Source organism: Pollicipes pollicipes, unplaced genomic scaffold (assembly GCF_011947565.3).
Source record: "Pollicipes pollicipes isolate AB1234 unplaced genomic scaffold, Ppol_2.1 Scaffold_4002;HRSCAF=4701_pilon_pilon_pilon, whole genome shotgun sequence".
NCBI classification, from domain to species: domain Eukaryota; kingdom Metazoa; phylum Arthropoda; class Thecostraca; order Pollicipedomorpha; family Pollicipedidae; genus Pollicipes; species Pollicipes pollicipes.
The window spans coordinates 27127546-27146010 of NW_023596420.1; the positions used below are offsets into that span (position 1 = coordinate 27127546).

At 53.8% G+C, this 18465-nt stretch overlaps 1 pseudogene; it reads left to right on the forward strand.

Annotated features, from left to right (window-relative positions):
• The first annotated feature begins 7805 nt into the window (after positions 1 to 7805).
• The window catches only part of LOC119094307 (uncharacterized), a 46909-nt pseudogene continuing 36249 nt past the window's right edge, over positions 7806 to 18465 (forward strand).

An 18465-nucleotide genomic window follows, 5' to 3' on the forward strand; every position in this document is an offset into this window, starting at 1 on the left:
CAAGCGTAAATCACGACCCGGCTTTGTCCCTTCTTGAGAAATGGGCCCCAGAGCTCAGACCGACACGGAGCCGACTGTTTGGTGCTGGTGAACTCTGACCGAAATAAATGTCTGTCTCAGGGTCCTCGATCTGTGCGAGAGGCTTTCAACCGACATTTGCGATCACAGCCCTTCGGAAACGGCACTTTATGTGACATACAGCCGGCCCTTGGGGCCCTTAAGCCATCCAATGGGGCAGTTGATCTTTTGGTGTCGAGAAACCCCTCGGCCCCTCTTCGGGCCCTCTCAAACACCGCTCCTGGCCGACTCGGACCACTTGCCGCCCCAGCAACCCTGTTAGGCACTGTGGCTCCCGACTTGCAAAAGCCCCTTATTGTGTTAGGAACCCAAGGGCTCAGACGGGTATGGAGCCGGCTGTTTGACTCCGTGTCGAAGTCGTTTATCATGAGGATGGAGAGCCCTGATAAGAGGGCCCTGATAGAAGCCCTCCATCTGACATTTTAGGCCACAACATTACGGGGTGGAGTCAGGACAAGTGTGATGAGTGGCCCTTGATCTTTGGTCTCGAGGGACCCTTCAGCTCCTCTTCGGACCTCCTCAAACAAAGCCTGTGACCGACTAGAGGCCACCAGCCGACGCATGACCTGGTAGGAATGTGGACCCCTGACCGACACAGGGGCCCCAACCATTGTCTCAAGGACCCAGACCAATGCAAATCGTGGCCCCGGCCTTGCTCCTGCTTGAGAAATGGGCCCCCAGGGTTCAGACTGACAGAGAGCGAATTGTTCGGTGTTCATGGTCTCAGGCCGACTCAGATACCCGCATTGTCTCAGGGGGCCCTCAAACGGTGCAAGAGCACCTCTGACTGATGTTTCAGACCGCGACCCTACGAGAGGCTATTCCTTATATGGCCTAGAGCCAGTCCTTCGGGTTGCTATGCCTTCTAGCCGGGCCATTCATTGTCGGTTCTGGTGGACCGCCCGGACGCCTCTTCGGGCCTCATCGAACGATGGCCTTGGTCGGCTCGGGCCCCTTGCGAACACGGGGATTTCTGTTAGGCGCTGTGGGCCCTGACAGATAGAGGAGCCCCGACCAGTGAAAATTTCTGGCCACGGCTTCGTAGCTGATTGGGTAGTGAGCCCGCAGACCCATGCCGACACGGAGCCGACTGTGCGATCCTGGTGATGCCTGACTGTCATAAAGACTCATATCGACTCAGGGGTTCCCTGCTCGGCGCGAAGGACCCTCTGGCTAACATTAGGGTGCCGGCCCTACGGGCCGGACCGGGGATCTGCGCTAAAGGCCCTGACTGGCTGACTGACTGTCATTTGATGGCCCGTTTCGCAGGCTGGGGCCCCTGAATTCGACTCCGACCAGCCCTGCGTGCCCTTAGGCCCTTCAATTAGACCTCTGATCGTCGGACACGGTGGGCCCGCTAGGTTCTTCGCGCCTCCTCGAACACTGCTTCTGGCTGACTCGGAGCCCATTGTCAACACAGGGCCTCCGTTATGCGCTGTGGGGCCCTGATAGATGCATGTGTTTCGATCAATGTGAATCGCTGGTTCCGGCTTTGTCCATGCTTGGGAAACAGTCTCTCACGCCCATGCCCCCAAGGAGCCTACTGTACGTTACTGGTGGTGGCTGACCGGCATATAGGCCCTTATCGACTAAGGTGACCCTTGATCAGCGCGAAGGGCCCTCTGACTGGCATTTGAGTGCCAGCCCTACGGACTGGCGCCACTAATTCCGACCTCCGGCCGGTGTTTCGGACCCCTGGATACCCTCAAATCAAGCCCTTAAGCGTGTGTTCCGAGGAACCCGAAGGGCTCCTCGGAGCCTAAGGGAGGGGGCACGTGGCTTCTTTGCCCCACCCTGCCTGCACTTCTGCTCATCAGCATACGTCTTGTGTGAACTTCTTCGCCTTTCATGTCATTACATTTTAGGTCCGGCGTCGAGCGGCCTGTTGTGCATCGAATTTTAACACCAGTGACGTCGTGTCTATGTTACGAAAAGGTGAGGCAAAAATCGCCGGACAGTTCTACCTCCCTTGTGCTGCATCACATATTAATGAATTAGTATTTCGGACAGGGAGGGGGGCGTGCGTGAGTTAAAACGCTATTTAGTGTCATTGAACCCCACATGTTGACAAATGAAAGTGCTAGAAGCGTTCAGAAATGTCTTTTGCATCCACCGATACCAATTTGATATGTATTTTATGGCTAGTTGGTTATTTAGGAGGTGCGAAGGCCACCGGCGGTACTGAAAAGCTCACCCGCCTGCAAACAGCCATTTGCCCGCATCAGATGATAGGGACGGCCATCGTGCAAACCAGTGTTGAACAGAAAATGTTGTGAAATGAATTTAGGTATTTTAAGCTTCTTAAGGGCATGTATTTTGGACCACATGCTCACGGACAAGCAGGATCCATGAAATAATCTTTGCTGCAAAATGCTTATATGAAGGACATTTATGCAGAAAGGGAACATTATTATGAGCATGGACAACCCCAAGGTAATGAGACAGACCAATCTGCTTTCAAAAGTACAAAATTGGTGGGGCTTGAGTCTCCAGTGTCTCAAACCCACCTGTGGATCCCTATCAGCTGAGCAGGTGCCTCACAAGTTTTTATGTGCATGCAAAGGTATATATCATATTTTGACCGTGTAACTCTTGGGTCACTTGATGAGTGAGGTAATTTCAAAGTGTATTTAAGTCAGATTACTTTGCAAATTGTGTTGAATTTGACTGCACCAGAGTCAAGCAGGAGTCCTCAGTTTGCATATTACCAGGTAACTGAATGGTAGAAATCAAGTGACAGGGTTCCTGAGCATGCCTGTATGGAAGATCAGATTGCATCTAAACACTTATTGCTGTTGCAAGCAATATTCCAGGAATTTAAGCAGGGCTGGCAGTGAAGGGTTCTGAGGCAGCCTGATGTCGGTATCCTGTGAGGTGTTTTTTGCCAACCGATACCAGGCCTGCAGACTTGAGCAGGACCTTGGCTAGGTGATATGGATCAGAAGTTGGCCTCACCTTAAACTCATGAAGTAGGTTTGTCCATGTTTAAGCTTCTGTAAATGGGGTGCTGGTAGTGTAGTGGTTAGCGCGTCCTCGTTGGCTGCTGCGCGTCTGGGAAACCAGAGGTACGGGGTTCGATTCCCCGCGGTGCCCGCCCTCCCTGCCAGGGTGAGAGGTGGGTGACGCCATATAACCTCAGCAGCTGAGTGCATTGTAAAGCCCCAATCACACACACAAGCTTCTGTAAATGTTACATTGACCTGTTCCTGATCTCCAGAACCAGTATGGCACCACCCTTACATACCTTTAAGGCAAGGCTCATTTATCTTGCAATAATAGCTAACAACAGGCATTTAAGAAGCTTAAGGAAACATGTTGCAAGGTGTACAACAACTGTGTGCCTTCCAAATGCCCATGAAAAGGGGCTTCAAAGTTGGTATGTAATGTACCCATCAGACCAAGTTTTGTTGAGTATTCCTTTGGAGTTGGATGCTGGTTGAGCTAATTGGATGACCTGGTTTTGCATCAAAAACTGGACTAAGGGTGATAGCAGTGGTACATATAAGACAAGGAGGCTTCATGTTCATTGTCACTTCTGTGAGCTTTATTATGCTGGACTGGCAGGCTTTTTTGTGGTTCATAGACCATGGGGCCTCAAGCAGTTGTGAGTATTCCAGGAATTCTAGGAGATAATATGCTTGCTGGGTTGTACAGCTGCTTAAATTATAGTGCACAATCCGTCCTGACAAGTTGCAATGAACAGACATGTTGGTAGGCTGTCACAACCACATGTGCACTTGGTCAAACCATAGTGAATGTTGAAGATCATGTCACACCCCATGATGAGGAATAAAAGGAACCAAATATTGAGCTGCAGGCTGCTCAAGAGAACAGGATGCTTCTGCACTGTACCAGGGGCACTGGTTACACAAAATGCATAGGAAAGAATGAGGAGTCAACAATGTCAAGGGCAATTTAAAGTGGAGTACTGTCATTGACTGACTTGTTCCGTGCTTGGAAGAAAATGGAAGATGAAGCACCTGCCGGTTCAGCAATATCTTGTTTCTCACATGCTATGGCTCAAGCATGATGAATCCAGTCAGTTTGGTGTGGATGAGGCATGGACCTATGGCAGACTTTGACCTATCATAGGTCAGCAATCTTACAAGGTACATGTACATGTTTATACCAAATAATCCGCTATTAAACTGCCTACAGCTATGCAAAATTTGGCGCTGCTGTTCTGCTCCGATCCGAAACTATTTTGGAAAAACCTTCGGAGGGGGTCAATTTGATCTCCACCCGAGCGCGTGTTAATTCTTCAGGTACGACTGCTATTTCCATATACTTACCTTGGTGGCTTGGTCACTATATCCACCGTCGTGTCTGTGCGGTAGCTTTAGAACGTAAATCGACACAGCCCTGCAAATTACGTACATTGTCACCCTGTTGCTCACTTTAAAACATTTTGTTCATCGATTCCTTGCATGACAACATCATTACATCATATTTCGTTTACCCATTATCTAATCCAAAGTTCGGCACCTTTTATGTATTCATTTTGTGCACGGGGATAATTTTCCAAGCAGTTCACTATACTGGCCGAGGTCAGTCTTAGATCAAGGGCTGCAAATTATAACCCTATGACTTGTTAAGGTATAGACATGTATTTGGAGGATATCGCTAACGTGACTGGTGATGTGATGCAGGTGCATTTACCTTCATTATTCTTAAGTATTGGTCAGGTGTATAACCTACAGCGTAATGAGCCTCAGTGAGTATTCCGCCAGTATTGTTATAGTGTTCCGCCAGTATTAAATTTACTTTGTGTTAATATTTCTCGACAAGCGAGCAAAAACCTTGTTTAATCGGGCGGCCAAGCCATAGCGTGGCTCCGGGCAAAAACACACGACATAACACCTTGCGAAGTACTATTTTGGACATGTCAAGCGTGTACAGTACTGTGACCAACTGACGTAGGTGACAGTGTGCGCTGCACTGGGAATAAGCTACTATACCATAACAAAGATATTTCCGCTTGCTGGGAGCAAGTGACGTTCTTCCAAGTTATGAGGGAAGAGGAGATAGTCCTTTGGGCTATTTTTTCAAGTCAACGCCCGCATGGCCATTGTCGAATTTTCAGAGAGTTAAACGTCTCAGTCCCCGCCCCGCTCCCCGGCCCCGCGCTCCAGCGCCTGACGGTGGTGCAGCGCAAGGCACATGAGGAAGTTACGTGACAATGATCTTTTAGGAGAACGTCACTTATTAAACGCTTGATTTCTCACCCAATTGCTGTGTTGAAGTTTCGTTATGTTATACGACCTTGCCCCCCCCTCCCCCGGTTAAAAAATTGGTGTCGCCGCCACTGGCCTCATCTTATCTTGGATCAGGAACATCAGCAGTGGTGTGAGGAGCTGAGAATTATCCAGCGACAGCGACTGCTGGGGCCTTTTGGTCATCGGCCAGACCTCCCCTTCTGTACTTGGGATGGGACATGTAGGGCATCCTGTGAGCCGGCGGCAGCCAGTGCTGCAATCTGGTCAGGATGATGTCCCGGTATAGCTTCAGACCGTCCTCCTCGGCCAGTTTAACCCCAGACGTGCACACGGTCTCCCAACGTGCGCCCGTCTGTCAGGTTTGTTCAGAGCGGTGGACACAAGCTGGGGCTGGTGCAGTAGGTCTGGCACATTGCGATGAATGTCGGCATTGTCGCTGACTGTCGACTGCTGGCTCGACGTACCAAATTCAGGTAGCGTGCGTCAGAGCCGGCGACGTCGATGTCTTCCGACTCCTTCGGGATAGAAAGGTTCTCGGGAAAGAGTGAAAAGCCATCTTACGTTTGGCAATGCATCAGTAGAGAACACCAGTGTTTGTTCAATGGCTTGGAGTCTCAAATCCGGTGTTTATCAGGGGAGGGCCCAGGTGTTTTTTTATAGATTTATTTCCAAAGCCTCTGTTGGTCCCCCCCCCCCCCTCCTTCCTTCGGTCTTCCCAGCAAACTTGGCCGAACAAACTGTAAAACACAACTGAACTACGAAGGCCAAACGTAAAGGCCCGTTGTTTTTGCCGTCCTGATAGCCCAGCTGATTAGAGCGTCTGCCTTCTGATTCACCCACTCTTGACGGGACGGGCTCGAGTCGCTTTTGGCGCTTGCTATTGGAAAAGTCATTGGGATAGCCTGCGGCCGGTGGCGGCGGTTGTGCTGAGGGTGGTTCAGTGACGGTAGAGGGTGGGGCCGACCCTAGTTATGGTTCCCAGTGACTGACCGTGCCCACCATTGCGGCACGTTACGCTTTCGCGGCAGAATGCTGTTTGCCAGACATTTCACGATCAAGTGGTGGGCTCACGCAAGCGTTGCCTGGCGTGCGCGCTGATATCAGAAATGTTCTCAGTAAAAAATTCAGAATTAATCTTTGTTCCGTACTGTGGTGGCTCGGCTGAAAAGGATTCACCTTGTTCCTAATAGAGATATGCCGGATGTGGCTCACGCTCAAGTCATTTCAGTATCTTGCCTTTAGAATGTTTTCCGATTGCCACGATTTTACCCTTAATTTTATCGGAAAGCCCTTGATAAGCAAACTATTAAGCCTTATCATACTTGCAGACTTGAAGATTGCAAGCTGTTCCTCGTAGAATGGTTGAAACTTCTTTGAAAGCAGTGGAAGGTGCGAGGAAGTAAGCAGGACGATGGTCGACAATTCAAGGTACCTGAGTTTGTTTGACATCCAGCAGCGTCGATTGGATGACGAGGACGTCCCAACTGACACTTCACACCAGCAGGTCAGCTTCAGCAGCAAAACAGAACGCATCAGATTCTTGTGATTATATGCTTTATGTAATTTGCGTGTTTCCAAGTTTGCATGACCATTATGCTGTGCGGGGTCACGCTGTGGCCAGTTGCCTAAGGTAAACCTGTTAAACTGATTTGAAGTTGACTGTGGCTGGAAGTGAGCCAGAAACATTAAAATCTCTCTTGATAGCCGGATTATGACGTCATTGATGATGAGCGGTGAAACTGTCAGCGTCTGATGCTCAGTGTGCTCATACAGTGCAGACTAAAAAAGGCCTTCAGTTTACTCATTTCAAGATGGTCTGCTGCAAGTTTATTCAGCGTCTAATCTCTGTTAGTGGACAGACATGCATGCTACATAGCCCCATGTGAAAACCGAATTTGATTGCGCCCTTCGCAGTCCACTATTTATCTTCACATTGCATGCCAAGTCCCACATATGACCAGTTTAGACCGTGTTAACAATAGAGCAGTTACGGGCTGATTGCCTCGTCCGCCGTGGATGTCGCCTTTGGTGACAGCCCTAAATATACCCAGTCATACTCAGTGTTGCATGCACGCTGTTTGCCTGTAAGGGCTGGGCCAGCGGCGGGACAAGCCGGAATGTAGAGGAGACGACATCGCTCAGCTTCGTGCGCCGGTGCCCTAGTGTCCATCCGTCCATCTGTCCATCAGTCCATCAGTCCATCTGTCCATCCGTCCATCCGTCCATCCGTCCATCCGCCCATCTGTCCATCCGTCCATCCGTCCATCTGTCCAGTCCGTCCTTCCGTCCATCCGTCCACCCGTTCAGTCCGTCATGATCGTGCTGGCGGCTCGGCCGAAGCATGGCCGTGGTACAGGCCCCCCCCCCCCCTCTCCCCCTCACTTCCCTCAGGCTGTTGAAACTGGACAGGCACATCAGGCCAAAGGCTGCTGCCGCCTCGGACTTCCGAGACACCTGTGACATTTGTTTCAGGAACGGGTCGAGGTAGTGTGGAGGAATGCCTCGCGAAGTTCTTCGACCGGCGCGTCGGTGGACCCGGACCTTCCCAAACTCGCCAGGAGCCAGCACATTGAGTTTCTGTGTCGGTCGCTATCTTATCTCAGCGGGGACTATGAGGTGGGTGTTTTTAAAGCGTATATCTAATCTCTTCTGCAGTGTTGACCGGCGGGCTCCTGATACTGTCTGTTCTGCAGTCGCTCAGTGCAAAAGCTCAATGAACAAACATTCCCCTGTGTTAGTAGCAACCATTTCTTTCACAAAGCTGTGTATGGAAGGATGATTTAACTTGGTGAAGTACTGAAGCTGGAGCGGCCTATATTTTTCATGCCGAGCCACGTTATCAATGATACACACTGCACCATAGAGGTTTTGATGCGTGAAAATTTGGATAGAAGTAATTGGCCTTCCGGGCTTGTTAGTTGCCTTTATTTGTTATGAACTTCACTCTCTGGTGTTTATCAAGTGCGTTTGGGCGGTTGGCGGACTGATCTAGTGTGTCTATCAAGTGTATAAAAGTTTGCAGTCGTTTAATTTGAATAGACATGATTGATATCTGAGGCCAAGGATAGTTTCGCTATAGGTCAGGCAAAAGGAACGGAAGCGGGCTTGTATCACCTCTGCATTAGGCCAAGAAATACGGAAGTAGATAACCCAATACAAGCACGAAGAGCTTTTCTTCCGAATCTCTGATCAACTCACCGTACGTTAAAATTTGTGAAAATCGGTGTTCAAATTGTAGCGTTTGGCTTTTTAGAACTTAGTGTAGAAGGCATTCCTTAAATTTTTGCTCCAAAAATTAGGGAGTGGTGCAATTTACTAGTTCTCCCTCCCTATTAGGAAAAAATTGACAAGCAGTCTTGTGTTTGGCGCATTTTTTAGCCGGCTTATGACCGGCGCACAGATTCTGCGACCCATTCAGCCCATAACCCATAACCATTCCAAATGGTTTGATTCAGCTCATTTGAGACTCATCGCTTGCCTTTAGTAGCTTAGAGCCATGGGCAGGTCGATTGCGGAGGTTCCTAATTGGATACTGGTGATTCAGGCATGATGATGATTCTCCCATGATTCGGATGTAAGTGAGGCAGGACGAGACATAAGAGTCCAGGTTCAGTGGATCCTTGTTTATTTATGCTAGAAAGCTTTAAGTGATCGTTGCTTGGATGACACCACAGGAAGTCCGTGGGAGGAAAAAGTCGGGTTAGTATGTGTGGTAGACAATACCGTGCGGAGAGTAAAAAGTTCACAGAAGTAGGAGAAAAGGAGGAAAGCTATTCCCCATAGGGTGATGTTTTACACCCATAGATAGCAAGTCCATAACACAGACAGGATGCGATCACGACACCAGATGTGGTGGCGATCCCGTGCCCCACCGCGGACCGTCGCGCTTTGCGTCGCACGTACGAGCAGCCTGTCAAAGGCGTAATGTAGTGGGGAAAGAGAGGCGGAGAATGTCACCCTCAGCGGTCGGGGCTTGCTTCGCCCAGTGGACTGACAACCACGACCCACCACACATGGCTGACCAGTGTCGGGGGGCCAGCAGCCTGTCAAAGGCAAGGAGTGACGGAAGATGTCACCCTCAGCGGCCGGGCTTGCTTCGCCCGGTCGGACTGACAACCACGACCCGCCCACACATGGCTGACCAGTGTCGTGAACAGTCTGTCAAAGGCGGTGATGTAGTCGGGAAGAGTGACGGAGGATGTCACCCCAGCGGTCGAGCCTGCTTCGCCCGGTGAACTAACAACCACGACCCGCCACACATGGCTGACCAGTGTCGGGGCCAGCAGCCCGCACCCCTATTTAGTATCTTGCTACCGCTTGCGAGCCAGGCCGCTGACCACCATCCCCTCGGTCCGGGCGAACAGTGTCTGGACGCCAGCCGACCGTGGCTCTGCTACTGGATCCTGCACGCCCTGGACGTGCTGGGTCACCGGCTGTCGGCGGAGGGGCGGCAGAGGTGGCCGGCCTGCTGGGACGGTGTCAGGACCCGGCCGGCGGCTTCGGCGGCGGGCCCGGCCAGCTGCCGCACCTGGCCGCCACGTACGCCGCCGTCAGCGCCCTGGCCTGCTCGGAACCGGCACCGCCTACAGGCTGATCGACAGGTGGGCGGGCGGGCGCGGCCGCTGCTCTCGCGCTGAATCCGGCTTTTTTTAGGTTTCCATCTTCATGGGGTAGGTTTTCTTGTCTGGGGTGGCGCTTTTACGGAGGAATGATGCGTGTACGTGACTCCGGGTGGGGTCGGAGGGCCCCGCCGATCGCGGGTAGGTCTAACGCAGAGTGTTCCGTGTGGCAGCGTTCCAATATTCGACCACTTGAGTGGCAGGGATGTTGATGTTTTCCGTGCTTTAACAACCCGGCTTTGGATTCACTGCCCGTGGGCCCTTCCCTTGCTCAAAATCGGCCAATCAGCATTGAACCAGGCGGTGGTCAAACCAGTATCTATGCGGCTCAGGCTTGACAAATAGGCTGAGTAGGTCAGATGTCTGAGCTGGGGTCAAAGGGCAACGGATTAGCCAAACGTCGCGTGCGGAGACCGCCGGAGAGTCAGAGTTGCGGTTGCAGGGATTTATTTTTACATCCTGCACGTCCTACTCGATTAACTTTGGAACGCGTTGGGCGCAAAATGACCTTAGTGGTCGGCGCGCCCTAAAAACCCCAATCAACAACATAATTTTGGAACGCTGCCGTGCGGTGGCTTGTGCCAGACTCCCCCGCGCCATGTCGGGAGCCGGGCCTGGATGTGTGCAGCCCAGCTGACCTTGTGGCGTCTCTGGCCACCTGTCCGACCGCAGCCCACTCTGACCGCAGGGTGGGTCTGCGCGCGCCTTCCTGCTGCAGTGCCTAAACGAGGACGGCTCGTTCTGCATGCACCTGGGCGGGAGGTGGACATCCGAGGCGCCTATTGCGCCGCTGCCGATCGCCCGACTCACGCACGTCTACGACGACGCGCTGTTCGAGAAGACGGCGGAGTGGGGTGGCGAGGTAGGCGACTCCCGGCGCCACGCTGGCCTCCAGTCGTGCTTCGAGTACACGGCCGCTGGCCGGATTGCGACACTGTGAGGCAGATTGAAATCCCTGACGTAATAGTGAACAGGCGACGACCTCACACGTGCAAGTCCCCCCTTTGAGCCATGAAGGATAAAGCGCGTGGGGGGATGTTCCGCATCTGCAGATATTGAGGCAACATCAGATATGATGGGAAAGCCACTTGTAGCAATGGGTGTGCTTTTACGTGCGTGAACTATTCTTACGCATTTTCACCCATTAGTAAATTGGTCTGCATTACATTATCGTTTGACCTACGTCATGTAAACGTTTTTATGGCATGTTTTGACGAGTCGCTGCTCGCTTGTGGCACTGATGCGCGCTGCAAACGTGCGCTGTTAATGTATGTGTTCGTTCAAACGACCGAGCGTATGCGGGCGTGTTTTGGCCTTTTCTTGGGATGGTTTGTTATATTTTTCTAGTAGCGTACTTCCTTACCTGTAGCTGCGTTTCAGCTACCGCTTGCTTTTTGAAAGTTATTTGGTTCTCAGTTTATGTTCCGTGATATCGAGCTGTTCCAACATGGCTGTCTTGTTTATTTCGGGACGCAGTCGTGGTCGGCGGTTACCCGCCCTTGTACCGCCTTTCTCGCGTTATCCTACACCCCTCGCGACTCCTTACTTGTCCAGCCACGGGTGAATTATGAGTGGGCCGATGAGTGGACTGGACTGAGTTATGAGTGGACTGGCCCCACCAGGGGGTGGGGGCCAGTCCAGCTTCTGACAAGGGGGATGGGTAACTAAAGCCCTCATGAGCTCCCCCCTTGGTTGCGATACTGATGTCGGACTAAGGCACAGGCCTTCCCTTCCTTGAGCAAGTTGCATGCATGTCGTAAAGCGTTTAGTGTAACAACACCACATTTTATAAAAATTGTGTCATGTTTCATCCAAAAGAGAGGTGTGTGGGGAGTGTAGCCCGTTGCCGCCTGTCGTCAACCCAGGCCCGGTGCGCTGTTGGTGGCCATGGGATGAGCTCTGCGTGCCGCAACTATCCCCTCTTGTCGTTCGTAGACGCGCCTCTGACATCATTTCTAAGATGTTTGTGTGCGGAGCAGACCTGAAACACGGAATGCAGCAAACTGTCACAGGCTTTCATGCTCCAGATGATATGTGGCCATTTACTTTTATTCACAGGAACGTTTTCGTGGAGAGATGCTTTAGCTTCTCGTGTGCACATATGTGTCATGTGCTGACGCCATGCCATGGCGCAGGTAGTGGATCAAACCCGCCCGTGTTGAGCGGTCCCGGCGTGCGAACCTGCCGTGTTGAGCGGTTCCGGTGTGCGAATCCGCCTGTGTTAGCGGTTCCGGTGTGCGAATCCGCCTGTGTTTAGCGGTTCCGGTGTGCGAATCCGCCTGTGTTAGCGGTTCCGGTGTGCGAATCCGCCTGTGTTGAGCTTCGGTGTGCGAACGCCCGTGTTGAGCTGTCTTGGTGTGCGAACCCGCCCGTGTTGAGCTGTCTTGGTGTGCGAACCCGCCCGTGTTGAGCTGTTGGTGTGCGAACCCGCCTGTGTCTAGCGGTCCCGGTGTGGCGCGGGTGGCATCACGTGCCGTGTCCTTGCCGCCGCAGTTGCCAGATACGAGGGCGGCTCGGGGCACGCCGGGCCGGAGGCGCACGGCGGCTACACATTCTGGGCCTGGCCACCCTGGCTGCTGGGCCGGGAGCGCCTCTGCGACCTGGACGCCCTGTTGGTGAGTGCTCCACCTGGCCAGAGGCGCCCGCTGCCACGTACCCGCTGTTGGTCAGAGGGCGTCATGCCGCCGACGGTGGCGTGATGCGTAACAGTGTGATGCATGATATTTTTCCTCTGCGAAATAGTGGAATGGCTGAAACCGATTTTGAGAACTTTTGGCAGTTCACTTAACACGGAAGACAGTGCCTATAAAGTGGACCGTCAAACGAAGGGAGCAAAGCTGCAGTTGTCTGCTCAGCCGCTGGTCACTAGTAGAAACCACCGATCCCAGGTGGTTTGTACATTAAGTCCTGTCGCTGTAGCGCGCCTCGCGACTCACATTGTCTCGCTTGACCTGAGGCCTTTCAATGGCGCCCCAACGTAGGTCACTGCACGGGTCACATCCAAGTATCCGTCATTTGTACGTGGCTCACAATGAGCCACACCGTTAAAACGAAGTCCTTTAAAAAAGGAAGGAAAAATTGAGGAAGGCTGCGGCCGCTCGCTCCTTTGCAGCGAGGATGGGATTGCTGGCGCCGCCGCTCGCTCTTTACAGCGACGGTGGATCGCTGGCGCCGTTGCTCGCTCCTGACAGCGACGGTGGGATTGCTGGGGCTGCCGCTCGCTCCTTACAGCGACGGTGGGATTGCTGGCGCTGCCGCTCGCTCCTTACAGCGACGGTGGGATTGCTGGCGCCGTTGCTCGCTCCTTACAGCGACGGTGGGATTGCTGGCGCTGCCGCTCGCTCCTTACAGCGACGGTGGGATTGCTGGCGCCGCCGCTCGCTCCTTACAGCGACGGTGGGATTGCTGGCGCCGTTGCTCGCTCCTTACAGCGACGGTGGGATTGCTGGCGCTGCCGCTCGCTCCTTACAGCGACGGTGGGATTGGTGGCGCTGCCGCTCGCCCCTTTACAGCGACGGTGGGACTGCTGGCGCCGTCGCTCGCTCCTTGCAGCGACGGGGGATGGCTGGCGCCGCCGCTCGCTCTTTCGCGGCGGCGGTGGAATTGCAGCTGGCGACGACTTCGCCACGTCGGTGCACCCGTCCACTCATTGCAGGAAGACGGGGCCACTTAAAGAGATAGGGGTGGCAGAACACTTGGGGGGCTGCAATGCTGCTGCATACCGAATTACCACGCGTATTGGGCCATCATTCTGACATCATTCCACACCCATCCACGTGCGCAGGCGCGCACAGATTAAGGCTAGATTGTTACAGCATTGGTTCTCCTACACGTTTTTCCATCTTATATTCGTGTTTTTATATTCGTGCATTTTATGATATGACAAGACGACTAGCTTTCGTTGTTTCAAAACATGGCTGTATGCAATTGTATGGGAATACAGTTGACGTATTTCTATGATGATAGGCTCTTTCAATTATTTAAGATGCACTCGATAAGTGCGGGACTGCATGTAACGAGCGCGTAAGTCACGTAATGGAGGTTATCTGAATCGTTTGACAAGCGTATGATCTGCCGTAATATTCTAGACCAGTCGTTTGGGTCATTAGTTTGGACAGCGGTGCGGTGATTTTGACTTCTTGAGAGAACCAGGTTGGAATCAATTTTTGCATTACTTAACTTAGAAGGCTTAAGGATTGGCTCGCACGATTCGTTTCACCATATTTCGTGCCGCACGGTTTTCTCTCGCCCCGAGATCTTGAAACTTCTGCGTCACAGACGTCTCAGAGCGTAAGAACGCCCAAAATATTCTGGTCCTGACTAGGTTCTACGTGACGCGAGGCAGAGTTTATGCTGTCCAGCATCAGCGAGCGGTCGAGACGAGCTAAACGGCGAAGAATCTTCGTGACGTCACGTAGATTCTACGCCATCCGAATCACTGGAATGCACCCTTGGGCTCGCGCAACGGCCGACAACACGGACACACGAGAAATTAACTCCCGCGACACCTGTGAAAGCGAATTGCGGCTGCAGGATTTCCCAAGTTTGAAGCATAACTCGGTTGCGGCGGCAGAGCCTGTATCAGGGCGCTGCGACGGATCGACTAGGGCCTCATGCATTGTGCCTGTACATTTTGGCTTGTTTTTTCGATGCTTGAAGCATAATTTTTGGCATGCAGTTGATCATACGCGTTCGTATTACTATGCATTGATATTATCGCGTATCATTATTATCCAGGCGTATTGTCGTCTGTCTATGTATATATATATATATATAATATATATATATATATATATATATATATATATATATATACACTGCTAACCCTCAGTATACGGTAGGGACTCGCATGGGGACGGTGTCAATGGCTGGTTGATGCGCACTTTCACTGTTCCAGAGGTGGGTCTCTAGTCGGCAAATGCAGCATGAAGGTGGCTTCTCGGGACGAACGCAGAAGCTTGTGGACGCCTGCTACGCGTACTGGCAAGGCGCTGTATTTCCCATCATTCATACCATCCTGGCTAAGGAAGGTGAGCGGTCTCGCTGGAGAGCCCAGACGGCCTGCCACCCGCGGTACGCCGGCCGATGCCGTCAGGGTGGGGCTGGTGCGCCGGCCTGCCTGTCCCCTGTTACGCCGGCCGATGCTGTCAGGGTGGGGCTGGTGCGCCGGCCGATGCTGTCAGGGTCGGACTGGTGCGCCGGAACCTGTTGCTTGACGCGGCATGACACGGGGTTACCGTCGATTAAATAGTCGTTCGGTAGAGCTAGAAGCCGATGGGGGCCATCTCACAAGCAATTCACAGTCGCACTGAGCCTTCTGCCCCCCCCCCCCGTACGGCCAAGTTGACGCGCGTTTAAGTCACCTCCTCCCCCCCCCCCAACCCTCCTCTGTATACCAGGATCGTATATTATATGCCTGTCGGCATTGACTGTGTGCCTGTTTGGCCCTGCAGTGAGGCGGGCGGGCCCCATCAGCGCTGTGGCTGAGATGACTCGTCCCGCCCTACCCGTGCTGTAGGTGGGGTGATTCGTCCTGTCCCATCAGCACCGTGGCTAGGATGACTCGTCCCGCCCTATCAGTGCTGTAGCTGGGATGCCCGATCAGCGCTGTGGCTGGGGGGGGGGGGGGGGGGGACTCGTCCCGCCCTATCAGTACTGTGGCTGGGATGACTCGTCCCGCCCTATCAGTGCTGTAGCTGGGGTGACTCGTCCTGCCCCATCAGTGCTGCAGCTGGGATGCCCCCTCAGTGCTGCATCTGGAGATGCCCATCAGTGCTGCAGCTGGGATACCGATCAGCGCCGTGGATGGGATGATTCGTCTGCCCCTTCAGCGGTGCGGCTGGGGATGACTCGTCTGTTCGCTGGCAGGCTCGGACAGTCTGAGCGACGAGCGCTGGATGTTCATCAGGAGGCACTGCAGCACTACCTGCTGCTGTGCTGCGAAAAGCCGCATGGCGGCTTTGTCGACAAACCCGGCAAGTGAGGTTGGCCCCCCCCCCCCCCGTTCTATCCGTCTCCCGCCCGCCCCGCCTTACCCATCTCCCACAGCAGCTGGTGTTGACGGCAGGAGCAGGTAGATGACGTGAGTGATCGCATTTGGTGATGTGTGCTGTAAGATGCGGCTTTCTGGTCGAGCTATGACGTATGTGACTGATACTGTGTTATACTACATAACTGACGTGTCCGGTGTGGTGGTACTCGATTTTGATGCGCGGCATGCCGCCCTCCATGACTGACCAGGACTGTCCAGCGCAGCTGCTTCCGGCGGTATTGGCTTAGATCGGGGCAAGCGAGTGGAAATGGAAGTGAGCGGAGAGGGCGCTGTTAGGAAGTTTGCAACTTCCTCAAATTACCGCGATTGGGACATGTTCCCATTGTAAGCGATTTCTTCCGGCGGCCTTGCAAATTTGACCGCGTTACAAACTTAGTTAAAACTTGCCCGTACCAACGTTAAAAACTGAACCGTACCAACGTTAAAACTTGATATACCCATTTTGACCACACGTTGAACAACACTGGATGACACCGATTTCGAAAGCAGCCATGTTTGCCCGTCGCCTTATACAGTATCCTCGAGTGAAGGTACCTCCTAAGGTCCGTAACAGCTCCGACCGCAGCGGGTGGGTCGGGTATGTTGCTGCCAGGTTCGTCTGATGTAGACCTCCAGTTCTTCATTGGCACAGGACTTTCCTGAGGTTGTAACCTATGACGTCACAAGTGAAGGAGCCACACATAGCGAGTACTCAGAGGCGTAGAAAATGTGACGCACCTTCCTTGACGTCATAGGTTGCAACATAGGGACGGCGTTTGACAACGGTATGGCTCGTGTTTCAGGCACCGTGACTTCTACCACACGTGTTACGCGCTGAGCGGCCTCTCGATCGCCCAGAACTTCCACATGGGCCGGCGGCACGTACCCCGGGCGGTCGGCCGCGCGGACAACCAGCTGGTGAGCGGGGCTGGTGGTGCAGCTGGTGAGGGGGCTGTGGTGCAGCTGGTGAGCCAGGAGAGGCTCAGTGCACCGCACGGCGCCCCGGACCAGTCGTTCACATCACTCTGGCATTGCTGGGGGGGGGGGGGGGGGAAGCCGCATGGCTGGGAACTCTCTTAAAGGATTGTGCTGCCACATTGCTAAGGCCGCTAGCAAGCTGCGTTGGACCGGCCGTTGCTTGTCTCACCGGATGACTTGTTCGTGAGCAGACTGCGTGTCGCTTGCAGAAGCTGGTCCACCCCATCTACAACCTGCTGCTCACCAAGGCAGCGGCTGCGTCAGAGCACTTCGGCGTGCTGCCGGTACCCGTGCCGGAGGAGCCGGCCGAGCCGCCACAGCCCAGCCCAGCCGCCCAGCGGTCGTGCCCGCAGCAGGAGACGGCCAGCCCTGCGCCAGAGCGGGAGTCGAGCGTCCCACTGTGTCAGGGTCCGGCCGGTCAGCCGGCGGCGGGCCAGCACGCGGCCCCCGGCTCCTCGACGTGGCCCGCTGAGGGTGATCCGGCGGCAGTGCGCGGCGCCGGCCCGGCCCGCTCAGCCGTCCGCCAACACAACGGGCCCGCCGACGCCGCCCTGAGTCGGCGGCCGCTGCGTGACGCAGCGGTCATGCGTGGACAGGAGTGGCGCTGGCGCCGGGCTGTACGGCATGGGCCGGTCGGGTGTTGTGGACGCCGTCCGCGGCGTGCGGTAAAATGTGCGACCGCGCCGCACCAGACTGGGGACCGAGGCCAGCGACACAACCGAGTGCGACTGGTCTGAACACGAACCGAGGCTGATGACAGGGAGCCAAATATAGGGAAAGTGTGGCCACAGTGGACTTTGGCTTTCTGGTTGGTTGATTCGGTCAGAACAAAGTTCGTCGGTACATGCGAACAGGTGAGCATTTGACGGCAGCGTCGCGGTAAAGGTGTCTTACAATGGGGGTGGGGAGAGACCCTCTGACGCCCATCCGTCGAGGACCGCCAGCAGCATTAATATCCGCACTGCTGAGCTGGCGTGCATGCACGGCGAAACATTCAACTTGGCTGAATATCTGCCATTCCAATATGCTGCGTATGACCACGTCATATGCCTGACCTCCACCTCAGTTGTTTCGACCTCCGGTACCCATTCAGAGCTGCTACGAATGTACGGCTTCAGTGGACTCTGGCCTTTCCGTTGGTTGATTCGGCCAGTACAAAGTTTGTTGCTGCATTTTCCCACCAACGTTGACAAAAAGATTCCAACACTGTACAGGTGACCAGGGCCGATCGCTCCGGCCAAGCCAGCCATCCAAACTGCATCTTGACGGCGACTCTTCATTTACAAGGTCCGTCAACGCATGCATGCACGGGAGCTCACATATATTTTCACTGATCGGCGGCAGACGAACAACAGCGGCCAGAACGTACATTCAAAACGGACCGTCACAGCCGGCCAATCACGTCGGGCGGACGCGGGGCACCATATCAGCGGACGGCTGCGTGACATACAAGGTCATTATTGACCGGCCATTGTACGGACAACCTCAATGATGCCCGTCCCATACCGGCTGTAACGACGGCAGCCTGCTGACAGGAGGCGGG